The sequence below is a fragment of the Melospiza georgiana genome, chromosome 5 (assembly GCF_028018845.1).
Source record: "Melospiza georgiana isolate bMelGeo1 chromosome 5, bMelGeo1.pri, whole genome shotgun sequence".
In the NCBI taxonomy this organism is placed as follows: Eukaryota; Metazoa; Chordata; class Aves; order Passeriformes; family Passerellidae; genus Melospiza; species Melospiza georgiana.
Genome location: NC_080434.1, coordinates 11,072,017 through 11,086,901, shown reverse-complemented (window position 1 = coordinate 11,086,901; position 14,885 = coordinate 11,072,017).

Genomic DNA, 14,885 nt, shown 5'->3' with positions numbered 1-14,885 from the left:
AAGGATATTGCTTCTTTACTAGGCCTCACCTGGTCTGAGCTGCAGTCAATGCTCCTGTAGCTTCACACCCAGCAGTGACTGGCAGTGTGCTGTTGTTTCCAATAAGTGCTGGGAAAATGTTATCTCATCACAATACCCAATGACATTTTATCATTCTTATACGTAGACAGGTACACGTGCAGGTACAGATGTAGATAATGCACGCTTCCTAGAAAACAAAGCACATTAAAATGGATTTTCAAGTAGCACATATAACCAAGTCCTTGGGTTAGCTAAAGTCTACCCCTTCTGCAACTAAAAAAATCTAAATAAATGGGAAGATAGAACTTCTGTTTTGATAGCATCCACTAAATGCAATCAGGAAACAGCAGCTGCAGAGCCATGTATCCATTGGAGTTAGAAGAATGGATTGTAATGGTAGAGTAATTCCCCTCTATTAATTAAAAAAAAAAAAAGGCCTTCAGACAGATGGTCTTTGTGTATGATGAATGTTAAAATTCTTAGGAAGACTCACATAACATAAATTAGTTTTTCTATTTCTACAAAATATCATTTACAAAGTTGAATTTTTGCAAATGTCAAAGGTTAAAACAACTCACCTTTACCCCTTCTCTTTCAGTGGAGAAGAACCAGATGCCCTGGCATGCCCAGGTCAGCCCTGAGCCAGCCAGGGCAGTGGCCAGGGCTGAGAGGAGGTCTGCCCGGGCTGGTACTGGAGTGTATTTAGTGAGGCTGTGGTGAAGGGGTTGGGGCCCCTGTGGTTGCCCACAGGGCCATGGCAGCAGATCTGGGGAGCTGGGCACGGCTGCCAAGGGCCCAGAGCAGCTGCAGCCCCAGCAGGCAGCACAGAATCCTTCTGGGGGCAACTCTGCCCCAGGCAGGTCAGTGGCACAGGAAAACAACAGCAGCTGCTTGTCCTGTTCCTGGAAGCTCTCATGACCAAATGTTTCCTTCTCTGAAACAGGAACACCTGGGAAAAGGGGAAAAATAATCCATTGATCTGCAGATGTGTAAGAACCAAGGACAAGAGCATAGTCAGGAAGAAAAGTGCTCACTTCCAATCATGCTGAGTTAGGATCCAGTTCTGCTGTGCAAAAGTAATAACAAATTAAAAAAACCTTCTGCTATCCACTATCCATAGGAGTCTGTCAGCTATTATTGCACTTTTGGAAAAAAGCATATATATCAATAGATTTTCACAGTAGTCCCAATATCCCTCTGCAGCATACACGACAAACAGTATTAAACATCACAGTCTCCAGAAAGTTGTCTTTTATAAATACTGTTGGGTTCAGGAATTTAACCTTTTATTCTGCTGAAAGCTAAATTATATATGTATATACTATTTGCATTTATAAGTCCTTGCCAGAAAATACATTAGTACAGTCTGGAACTGCCTTACAGCAGCGGCAGGACTCTTGTCCTAGACATGTCACTTCCTTTTTTCCCCTTACATGCCTGGAATAATAGTGTAAAATCACAAACCTCATGATTTTAAAGACAATTAAGTAAATTTTTGAACTGTTTTTGACCGTATGTAGTCTCTGAGGTCAGGTTTCTTGTTCTTTTATTTCATATACAGTTAAACACAAACGTCTCATATTCCTTTTTTCCTAGAGCCTTTTACATGCGATATGTTATGAAGACTCCTGCAGTTGTTCTGTTTTAATCCAAAAATATATACACCTTTTTGAAGGTATATTGCTTGAAGTTTGCCCTTACGCTGTGAGTAGGTAGAGCTGTTGCTAATGTTCATATTCAATTGAAGTAACTTTTCCAGCAAGAGAAAGAAAAGAGAGAAAGAGAACAAAAAGCAGATCCACACTAACACTACTTACCCACATTCTGCCAATACCAAAGGAATGCATCAAAGCCAGACCTTCTCAAGCACCTACCATGAACAGTTAGTGTGTGGCAGTAGCACTGAACATTCCTCATCCCACAGGTGCCCAGAAGCCTATTGAAAATTTTTGAGTCTCAGGAAGTAACACCTAATAAGTGAGTATGGGTTTAAATGCCTTCAAAATTACCCCTCTTAAAATTTTCCTTTAACACAAAAAGCATTTTCTTCCCAACCATTTGATAAAGATAGGTTTGCTGAGATCACTCAGAGTGCATCATGCTGTGCCATTAAGACAATCTGTGTCATCACACTAGAGCGTACACTTGGGCCAGTGAATCTCACCACAGCATCTATTTTTAAATCTCTCAAGCCCAGGGATACTAGAAATATGTGCTCTACCAGGTTATCATGATTTCCTGTCCCCTTAATAAACTCCATCTCAGTTAAAAGGAAAAAAAAAAAAAAAAAAAAAAAAAAGCCTGATACAGCTTGTTCTTGGTAAAAAATCCCAAATCCTGATTTCCTCAGAAAGACTATAACTGCAGGCATGAAGATGTGGTCACATTGTGTTTTTAAGAGCTGAGCAATGAATTAAGATCACAAGTGGCACCATGGTGATGAAACTAATAGAATTATAAAAGACAGACTTTTATTAATATTGTTTCCTTTTGAAGAGAAAATATTGCAAACATTTTTAAAGTAATAAAATTACTTCATTACATGCTAATCTTAGGAAATATTGTAAAACAAAATATTGCCACAATCCAAATTCAACTCATTTGAACAAGTATGAGTGCTTCATTTTGCCCTTGTAGTCATATTAAGATGATAATTTTAATAATAAGACTTGAAAATAATCCTCTGGGAAGTTTTTAGAATAGAGATTTGACATTTGAGACTAAAGTAGGTTGGCCCTGCTCTTACATCCAGTTCATCAAATACTTCCTTTGTCTTAGCAGGAAAAGGATCATATCTGTATCACTTGGAGATTAATTGGACATTTTTTGAGCAGGAAACATTTATTACTGTCCCTGTGAGCAAAATTATTTTAAAGACAATTCTGGGGAAAAATTTCTCCAGAGAAGTAACTTTGTGATACTCAAGCAGTTGTTCGTCTCTTCAGACTCAGCTGGAACAACAAAGACACAAAACCCATTTTATGACAGACCACAAGACATTAATTATAAGTTTAACTATACATCTATTTGGGGTTTTTTTGTTGTTGTTGAGAGAAAAATGTATAAACTAGGCGACAAATAAAACCATCCCTACTGCAAGTAATTTTAGTGCCTCTTTCTACCAGAGTTTCATCTGACTTTCATCCAGATTTTCTTATGTTGAAGAAGGTGGTAATCATACTCTATTTTAACTCCTAGTAATTTCCTTGGATGTATGAGGCTTTCCACCAAATGGGGGTTCACTTAGCATTCATAAGGATTTTGACTTCTTGGCCAAAGGATTAAGAAGCTGCACAAGAGGTCAGAATATAAGCTAAACTTTTACTTTCTGCTGGTTTTGTGTTGGTTTTTCTTTTGTTTTTCCTTTTCTTTTTTGTGATGTTAGCACAACTGGGAGAAGAGCAAGTTGTTTACTGCAGGAAAATTAAACTTATTTTTATGTAACTACTGGGACCAAAACCAGGCAAAACAATTATGTATTTTTTAAGACTCCATCAGTTCCAAGGCACATCTCATAAAGGTAATTGTCTGAAGCCTCGATGATACATTCTCTCAATTAATATCCTGGAGTATGAGAACACATTTCAGACAGCATAGCCTCATCTGATCTGCTCTGCACATCACAACGGGTGAAATTCAGAACCTCATTCCTTCTGCAGAACTAAATTGCAATATGCTCTACTTGAGATTGCTCCTTAAGACCATTCAGGGACTGAAGCTTATTCAGGGCACAGCTTGTATCTTGCTGGTTTTGTGGGGTTCTGTTCTTCAGAAAAGCTGCTGCAAGGCCCTTTATGTCAGAAAAATTAGTTATTTCCCAGGAGCTCTCAGGAGCACGTAACACCAATCTCCCCCTCGCACACCATCACACCTGCAGTCAGCAGGGACCCTCAAATGTTGTTCCTTTCACAGGAGAGATGGATGAAAAAAGCAGTGAATGAGACTGAAAACTCTGTGGTACTTGTTTTTCCTCTTGATCTGAAATAGTCTAAAATTGGAGACCTTCCAGAAAGTTGTGGAAGACACCTGTGTGAGACTGCTAGAAAGGGAACAAGGAAGGAATCACTTCACAGAGATGAAGTAGAATAAAGAAATCTGTATGCAGGACTAGGTAATTACTTCAACACATCCAGGATCCTAGAGTCTTACTAATTGTATGGGAAAATAATAATAAAAAGTAGATATTTGAATATGCAGTTTTGATTATTTTAAGATAAATTTGTAAGTCCTTGGAGTCTTATATATCATACATACCTGATAAGTGCTCTGACCAAAGCAACTTCACCTTGTAACACAGCTCCAGCACCAAAATACCCTTTGCTTTTAAACCATTCACCCCATTTTTATTGTTCCCTGTAGAGGAAGTGCAACTTATTGGCACTTGTTCAAATACCTGAAAGGTAAAGGTTTGTTTTCCATACTTTGGTGGTTGTTTTTGCTGAAATACAACTTCCAGCCTGTGCCCTTATGGAGGAACAGTGACAAAAGACAAGGTTATACTAAGAACTTAATGACCAACAAAAACAAGACACAAAACCCCCCAAAACCCAGAAAAAAAAGCACCAAACAAACAACAACAAAAGAAACAAGAAAAACCCCAAACAACCCAGAATGGAAAAGATTTTCATGTAAAGAACACAAAGTAAATTGATAATGGTTTATTTTCTTTCATTATAGTACTCACTTCAAGCAATATAGCAAACTGATTTCTCCTTTCCATGCCTGGATTTCATGAAATAATGTTTACAGTAAACCCATAATTTATGATGGTAAACAAGAACTAAATAGCAGAGTTCATTCAACTATTGCTAGAAATGCAAATAACCTTGCTGTTGATTGTTTACAACAGAAATAAAGATAGCATCTGTGTTACTCTGTTTATGCAATAGCATTCAAATAAAGATTTTATACATTCATTTTTAAAAAATAAGAGGTATAGTAAGAGGAGGGACAGCCAGGCTGATTCTATGTTTGTATCACTATAAATTTACTCTTCATGATAAATAATGTTATTTGAAGGATGGCAAAAAAGTAACAAGCAATATGAAAAAAAATCCTTTTTCCTCTCTGAAACATTAACTTCTATTTTCATAACATTTAAACCACACAGGAGGGGCGTTCATACATCTGTGGGATTTCCTTGGCAAAGCCAACAGTAGTGTTAGCTGCATGTTGGTGGTGCTGTACAAAAAGTTGATTTCTAGAATATTTTAGTGCTGTTTAACAACAGCCATACTAAGGAAAAAATAGAGCTTAGCTGCAACAGTATTGGTATTTTTCTTTTTTTAAGCATGAGTAAAATTTGCCTTATTCATTTAAAATTAACATTTATAGTATCTACAGCACACTGGTGGACATAACCTGATTTAGGCAGGTCTTGCATGACTTTTTCTGAAGCTTCACCTTCCGATCTTTCTGCTCCCAAGTTCAGTAATAACAGAAGACTGTGAGAGCCCTCTCCTGGTGAACAAAGTTCATCTCTAGCTGCTGCTTGCCAACCAGAGATTCTGAGACAGATACTCCAGCTGTAAAAGAAGATAACACTTATAATGTACTCTTAAGGTTTTTATTTATTATTAGTTTTCCTAAATTAAAAAAGTCACAAAATAAAGGCTTTATTTTCCAAACACCACCTTATAAAGTGAAGCAGAAAGTCAAGGAAAATACTTCTCAAAACACTTCTATCTGCAAAGAAATACTACCTTCAATATACTTTCACACCAGTACAAATTTTGCATGGCTAAGGCTGACACCTATCTGGAATGTTTTAAATAAAACTTTAAAGATTTGTTTGTTAGTGGTAGGTTTTGAGAAGGTTGCATGCACAGAGTCACTCCCCAGACAGGGAACGAACGAGTGAGCAAAGTCTGAGGACCCTGAGGCAGCTAAAGGGAGCCCTGGGATGCTCTGAGATGGGAGTGGAGAGGAAGGCTCTAGGCAAGAGCACACTGCTTTTCTCCTGTGTAATCAACCAGAGACAGCCCCTGCTGGGTGCACAAGTTATTCTTTCATGCTACCAAAACTGAATATTTTCCTAGGCACTCCCCTTCACTCCTAGCACATATATGAGGTAGCCTGCCCACATTATTCAGAAAAGGGAGGAACATATATTAAACACAATATCTTTTCCATGTCTGTAGTTGCTGGTATTAAATTTTGCACTTTCCTTAATACCTATACTTGTAACATGAATTTGGCTTATTTGCCTGCTGTGCTCTCCCCTTTACCTGTAGCAAGAGCTCAATTTAGGTTGAAATACTGTCTCTTTCACTTGCACTTCTGCTTATCATCTTAGTTTGATTTACTGTATCAATTTTAAGGACATTGTATCTCTATTCCCATGACTTTTGAGGCCTGAGAAGAATTTTAAGATCAAAATATTTTAAATTCAATCAGACTAAGTCGAGAAACTACCAGATCATGCTTGGGTCCAGCTTACTGTCTAGAGATCATCTCAGTAGGCTGCAAAAGCAGTTGAAGTAATGTTGACACAATAAGAATGCATACATACTTAAAGCAAAGCTTAGTAGCTTTGAGACCTTTGAGCTTTAGAATACACAGAGGCAACAAACACCTTTCCATTGCTGTGGGAGCGAAGCATTTGAGCTGTGATCACACCCCTGTGCCTTGGGGAGCAGAGGACTCCACACAGCAGTTTCACAAGGGTTTTTTGGGGAGCAATGATGGCCCAGGCAGCCTAAAAAGAACTCAATGATCATTTGCATCAAAGTCATCTCAGCTGAAAGCCGAGCTTTATCCAGATTGAAAGCAACCCAGAGAGGTTTATGGACCTGTTTTTCAGTGCACTAGTATAAATTGTGTTGCCTTATCTGAAGAGTTTGCATGGAGATGGCAGAGGTTGGCTGTGTAGCAACTGCTAGTGGAAGGAATGTTCAGAAAACAAGGAGTTTAATACATGTACTTTGCTCTTAATGTTGACACATGGCTGGTTAAGGTGTGGTGTGTAGTCAGTGTAGCAAGTCAGAAAAGCTGTATACACTGAAACTGTTACACACTGGGTAACTTTTATGAGAGGCCATTTTCAATCAGTTATAAAAACAAGTGTTTCACAATGTAAATTTTTCTGCTCAAAAAGGGAAGTTCTAATTTTTAGCTAGCACACAGTTGTTTTCCTCAGCAAGAAGGAAAACATGGGCAGTGAGTTATTATGTGGAAGAGCCTTCCATGATTTCAGAGACAAACACTACCAGTTCAGCATGCACTAGAACTGCTATCTCTTGTAGATGTCAAGGAGCTGAAGTACAGTAAAGCCTCCTTATTAAAAGGACATACTTTTATATAAAATATGTAGCTAGGATTCCCATTTCAGATGATCTAATACAAGATCTCATCTCCTCTATTTCTTTTAGAGCAACAAAAGCACATTAACCCTGCTATTTCTAGCTTCAGCTATAAGCTAGAATCCACTGTAGCAAAATGACATAAGTGTCAACTGGGAGAAGTAATGTTTGGAGGCAGAGTAGTGCTGGCCAATTTGATTCCTAAGCTGCTATGGCTGAAATGTGCTGTAAAGATTCAAACTGACAGCTAGGAAATCACTTTTGTATGAAATGACTTTAAGATTACTTTTTTTGTTTCCTTTTTCAATGGCCTTTTTTCTTTTTTTTTTCTACCCTAGTCTTTTCCTTAAACAAACAAATATATTTTGGTCCCTGAAATTCTGTGTTAAGGGTAAGCTCAAATGACAACAGTAGGTAGAGGGCTCATTGCTTGTCTGGAACTGACTAATTACAGTGAAATGCTGTACAAAGCAAACCACCTCAGAGCATTTGTACTCTAAAATGGAAACTGGGACATGTACTTTGCAAATCTAAAAAGATCAGTCTGAGGACTTACATCACACTAAGTGAGAGAACTCAAGAACTCGCTCTCAGCCATTGACCAACCTCGCTGTATCAAAAAAGTAACAGACAGATCACTGATAACACTGAATAATTCCCAGATTATCACAGGAGCCCTGAGGACCGTAAATAAATACATCTAAGTTGGGGCAAGTTTTCAGAAGTGCTAAATGCTCTGCAGACACCCCTGTAATCAGGGGCAAAAGAAACCACAGCAAAACCTCAAAGAGTGAACCTGTTTCTTGCTGGCCTCCATTCAGGAGTTGAGAAGAAAGAGGAGGGCTCTGCTGGCTGCCACTTGCTTTTTTGGAGCTGCTCTTACACCCTTGACTCACATGCTTCACAAGTAGGTAAAGCATATGTTAACTTCCATTTTTCCACTTTTTTGAGGCCCTGGAGAAGTTTTGCCCCTCTTTCTCTCTGTTGCTGTACCACATCCCAGCAGAAATACCGGGGAGCACTTCCCAGGTATGAGCTCACCTCCTTGTCGTGTCCCACGCCAGACCACAAGAGCAAGGCACGGAATGTGATACAGGGTAACAGGAGAACAAGACACAAGATATGACTCCTCAGATACCTAATGTAAAATTTCTAAGTACAGCCAAGAAACCTAGTTCCATTCCAGGTTATTTAATCTAGTAAAATCATTTTGGGTAAGCCAGTGGAAGTACCAAGATAGCAATTAAAAAAAAAAAAAAAAAAAGAAAAAGTGTCTTAGTTCCTTCTCTAATTCAGTAAAGTCATAACTGTCTCATTCAGTAAACTAATGAGGTGTGCTATTTTAGAAGGGATTATTTGAGATGATTATTTTTAATCAATTAAGGTGTGGCAAATATTGTGCCAAGTGGTCCTTTAAATTAATGTACGCTTTCATCTACAGTCACATGGATCATGCTGATCATCTGTATTTACACACAGCAGAAGAGAAGACCATCTCTAATTAATAAATACATTTCTAGCAAAAAAAAAAGGTAGGTTAGTGAACTGCATAAAAAGACAGTGTTAGTGAAAAGTTAGTAGAAACGCCTAGTTATCCCTTTGAATGTTATCTACAGAAAATGGGCTCTTACAGAAACTGCAGACTGTAAAGGGACACTATTAATACAATGCATAATTAATCTGTAAATTTATTGTCAAAAGCATTGCAAAGGTCAAAACTTTGTGAACTGCATCACTTAATAACAACACAAAAACACTTTTACACAAACCCCTTTTTATACCTGCTAAGTGATAAAAGTACTTAATCATGAGATCACAGGTTCAGTTGTAAATTAGTTGAAAAAAAACCAATGCATGAATAAAATATTCTCTGACTGCCACTTGGAGGTTCTAAGCTACACCAGTCCCTGGTCTGATCCATTTATAAATGATTACAAAATTCCACCTGAAACAGCTGAAGTTTTAAGACAACACATGTTACAAAAATCCCCCACCAAGTGTAATACTTTTTGATACAATGTTTACAGAAAGCTAATGACAAATGATCCAAACAAAATCTGTAGTGGTGATAAAGAATTATATCTGTGTGCATTTATCAGTTCAGTTCCTCTGAACCAATTAACTGAAGATAACAATTAGGCAGATACTATCATAAACAAACAGCTATGCTGCTTGTGGTACCTGCCTAGCAAGGTCTCCCTCAGGATTTAAAATTTAACTCACTAAATTCTTGTTCTAGAGTAAAAATAGGGCACAAAAGCATATCATTAAGTGCATCTTTTTCTTGTAGAAACCAGAAAAACTGGATAACTAGATGCCAATGCAAGAACTGGCTAAAGGAATTTATTAAAAATTCTCATTTCTATCATCAATCTATTTCTGGATTAGATTGAGGTATTGCCCTTCTAATATAAAACATTTGAAGTTTGATGTCCGGTAATTCTATTTTAGGAAGCATTAGGCACTGTAACCCAGACTTTCAAATAGGGATAACATGAATATATCCCTTGGATATCTTTAAAGAAGCTTAAGATTTTTAATGGCTAGTGACAGATCTAAAACAACTTAAAGCTACATGGAAGCAGAGAGAAAAAAAATCCTTATCAAAGATCCTGCTAAAACATAGTTTTGAAAGTTCACACAAAAGCAATCAAGTGTGTATGAGACAAGACAGCTCAATGTTTCTACAAAATTGCTTCATTATAGAAGAAAAATAGCACAAACAGCTTTTCAGAGTGAGCCTCTTGCAGGAGATGAGGTTTTTCTTTATACCAAGACCTTCACTTCTCAGTGGACAGGCATTTCAAACTGATTCTTCCAATTACTGTACCCCAGTGAAAAGCATCAAGTAACATCAGAGAGAGCTTCAGCTTTTCTTCCCATTCCCCTCAGTGAAATGCATCTACCTGGTTAGCAATGCATTAATTGCTCAACACAGCATCAAGAACCAAGCTGAGGCATGTCATAGTGGGCATGGAAATGCCTTTTCACTTAAAATTTATTGTGACAGGTATTCATTAGTGATTTAAGGAAGCCATAAACCTCTCCTGCCTCCTTGCACTCACCCGTGTGTGGCAATGCCAACCTTGGCCCAAATGCCCATTCAGGCTACATATGGCAATGCTACCCCCCCTCTCATGTTCCTAGTTAGGCCAGTACTCATTTTAAAAACCCACTTTATTATGGACTTGCAGACTTCCCCTCTACCACCTCTGATTTTTGCCATATTCTAATTGCTCAAAATCTGTTGGCCATTAGCTCACAAAAATTGCAACCGTAAAATGCGGCTCATAGCATGCTTTAAAGATTTTCTTTTAAAGTGTCTACTTTTGCCCCATCCTTAGGTAACCCTTCTTAAATTTTTCTTTTGCAATAGTGGATGGTAATAGCTGTGGATAAATGGGTTATTATTTGAAGTGTCAGATGAATGGGAAGAAAAATTTCTAAGCGAAAGCAGCAAATGCCCACAAAGTAGAAAACTGCTTTTCAAAACATCAGACTTTTCCAAATTAAACCAGTTCTTGATAGAAATTGTCACATTTAGGAAGAGACTTTCTTTGTGAAGTCTGAAAATAAAAACATTGTGATCTATCAAAGATGATAAAACCAACATCTTCCCAAATATCCTTATTTTTGCACTATAGATTTTTGAAAGAAGACAGAACATGAAAAACCAAAAAACTATTAGGCAATTATTGAACTTGCATAACATTGTGTGAAACATTAGAGAAATTATTTTCTAAGATGGGAAAGTTATGTTTTCTCTCTATTTAGAGTAAAACACCTGCAATACTTTTATGCTCATTATTATTAGCAGAAACTCCTGAAATTGTGATAAGTTGTTTCAGCAGGATTTTATTTAATAGATGCAACAAAATATGACCAGCTTCCCCTGCCAAATAGGGCAAAACTTCACTTTTGTCCATCTCCTTCTAACAGCTCTGCCTGCAGAGATGTCACCTCCCTGTTTTCTAAGAAACATGGTTCTCATGATGTAAGAAAATGCTTCTCCTGACCACCTGCTAGAGAAATGTACGCATAAATACCTTTTTTAGTAATATAAATGCAAAATCTAATGATCACTATGACCATGGGAGCTAAATGCAGAGAAAAGCCTCTCTGAGCACTTGCTATTGGCTGTTGTGGCTCTTCAAAAGGCAGGAGCCACACGAAGTCACAAAGCTCACAAGACAAGTGTACAACAAACAGTTATGTCCATGCACTTCACCACGAGTCCTCTCTATTGACTATTTTTACTCAGCAGCTGCTAAGTTCGGAGTAGCTGAAGGTGACAGCAGAATCAAGTGAAAGCCTCACAAAGAGAACGAATCCCTTGGTGAAGCCATGCTGGATGCCTCCAATCACCTCCCTGTCTTCCATGGGCATAAGCAGAGCTTCTAGAAGGATCTGTTCCATGACCTTCTCAGGCACAGAAAAGTAAAATGCACGCAATAGGATTTAACACTGAAGCCTCAAAAAGCAAAGAAATGCTCCTCTTAAAGTCACTCAAATTCTATTGTGTTGGAATGTTTTAAAAAATCTTTAGAACCAAGAATAGCAAGTTAATCTAGCTCCTAGATTTCACACGATGCCATGCAATAAAACTGTATCTTCCTGCTCTGGCATTGTTTCACTATAAACTAATTGAGACTGCAGAATGGCACATGTTATTTTGAAACCCTTCCAATTATCTCTGGGGGAAAAAAAATTGAAAAAAAATATCAGATTAACTGTTTTTTTTCTTCTTGTTTTTTGTGATACCAAATGTACAGTCTGACTAATTTATCTGGTTTGCTTTTGTGCCTATACAAATGAAATCATTTCCAGAAGCTCATTAGGAGTAATAGCTCCTAATGTAATAGTAACAGTAATAGTAAAAGGAGGGAAGGGTCAGCCAAGGTAACTGGCCATACTAATCAGGGAAAAAAAAAAAAAAAAGTGAAATTCAAATTCATCTATGTATGTCTATACTTGCCCACACAATTCATTATTTAACAACAATATTTAATAATTAGTGTGACTTGAGTAGATTGTGCACTTCATATACCTAAGTAGACACGGAACACTGAGTCAAACTATCAGATCTGGTTGTTTTATTGAAAAATCACCAAGAATTATACAATTAATATGTTTCAAAACAAACTTCTTTTTGGGAGACATTCAGACACACAAGGCAGATTTCACAATAAATGCTTCTATTTCTCAGGAGCTCTGAATTTTATTCTGAACTTGCTGTAAACTGACGCTGTGAATAATTAATTGAAGACTACTGCCTCTGTTCATTTGTCAGTAAAGCAAATAAAATGATGATGCCCAGCATGATGAAGTACTTCAGGATTTCTTGGGGACAAGAGTACAGGTAAGTGACTATACACTTCAGTCATTCAATGGAGGGCACTCCAAGATCGGTATGCTGCTCACAACCTTGGGATGAATTTCAAAGCTGACAAAGTTTCACGCCAGACTTGTGCTAGAGCTTTAACTTACATAATTGTTATGCATAACAGCCCAGCTAAATTTATGAGAGTCAAGGTTATATTTCTTCCCTATATGTGAAAAATAGAAAGCAAATATAGTTTGAAGATATGTGGTCTTCTGTTTTCTTGACACCCCAGGAAAGAAGTAGACAATGTAGTTTCAAATAAGTGACTGTTGTAAACAAATAACAAATTTCAGCTACAAGTTTCTAGGCATGAATTTAATTGCAAGACTCAAACATCATTTTCAGGGAGTTACAAGATTATTTGCAAAACTGCTGGCAAATTTACTGTAGGGCCTTTCTTTGGATTGTTTGTGGTCCCTTTCCTATGGGTTATATCTCAACCTCATGAAGACACACGGCCACATCTAAAAGAGATTACAGGTTATCTATCACCATGGGGGGGGGGGGGGGGCATTAAGATCTCTGAATGGGATAAACACATCTCTTTCAGTTCCCCATAGCCCTCTATTTGTTGCCATCTTATTGCAAAAGTTCTATACCTTCTTGGTGATTTATCACGGGCAGCTCTTCACAGCACTGACTCCTTCTTCCTCACAGCACAACCAACAAACTCCAGATCTCTCCTCACCCAGCTACCCCACCCTTTTGTAGCACTCGTCTCCTTATTGGGCACAGCTGAGGCCTGTTAAGAGCAGGGCTGTTCCTAATCTTTGGTGATTGGTACAGCTGCAACTCCTCAGGGGTGAGACTGCCTTCTGCACTATTCTCTAGAGAGATACATTCTACCTCTCCACAATCTATTTCCATATATGTTGTTACTGGACAGCATTCTGTCAGGCATACAAACCAACTCTCTGTGATCCAAACACTGGGAAACACCTATGAATGAATGGGTTTTAAATATCTTGGGGGCAGGATGTTTTGTATGGGGAGGAGTAAGAGTTTTGTCAAAGGTGGCTCCAGATTCAGCACTACATAATCACTTGTAACTTCCACTTGTATCACACCATGATACAATGCAGCAATTGTCAGTAACATTTTTGCACAACTCCAAAAGACATCGTTCATTTGCCAAAATTCACGTCACAGTGACCCAGAAGAAAAATGAATTTTGGTGCAACTGCACAAGCATAGCAAGGTTGGAACCAGAACTGGCTTCAGCATGCAGCAATCCACCACCACACACCAGCTTTTCTGCCCGGAGATACTGTAATGGAGGATTGAATTCAAAGTCATGGACTGAACAAAGTCAATAAACTTTTATAGGGATGCTCCACAGACTAAGGGCATGATATCTGTATATATTTATATATATGTAGAGATAGATAGATAGATAGATAGATAGATAGATAGATAGATAGATAGATAGATAGATAGATAGATAGATAGATAGATAGATAATCTCAAATGACCAGAAAGATGATGGTGGTTAACTGGGATGTACTGGGAAGTGTGGGATGTAGGCATGATGTAAATGGTTTGGAATAAGGAGTAGATATTGTCCTGGATTTGTCAAGGATAGAGTTCATTTTCTTCCTAGTTGCTGGTACAGTCTGTGTTTTATATTTCATATGAGAAGAATATTGAGGACACCCTGGTGTTTTAGCTGCTGCTAAGTAATGCTTACTTTAGGTCAAGGACTTTTCAGTTTCCTGTGCTCTACCAGTGACTATGACATGCAAAAATGGTTCTGTACTCTAGACATATATAAGTGCCTATCATACTATTTCAGTTATGGTCACTTCAGTTAATGTTGTTTTAGTTGTTTCTTAACCCCAGTTTTCATTATTTTCCCCCTCCTCTCATTCAAAAGCAAAAGGCAAGGTAGAGAAACTAGCATCTTGAAACCATAATTATATTTCCTCAGGAAATACTGTCACCAGTAGCTGCCTTTAGTTTGTTTAAAACTCAAGACATTTTGGATTACTAGAAAATGCAGAAATTATTTAGTTATTTCTGTACAGTTTTATGCAGAGGTACTTAATTTTTAAAATAATGGTGCTTTTCATTTTGCTTTAGCCCAAGCAGCAGAATTATGTTTCCCATGCATGCCATATTAGGTGACAAATAATAAGGACCTGAATCCTCAAGAGCTGTAACTTGAAATACTGGCTTGAATG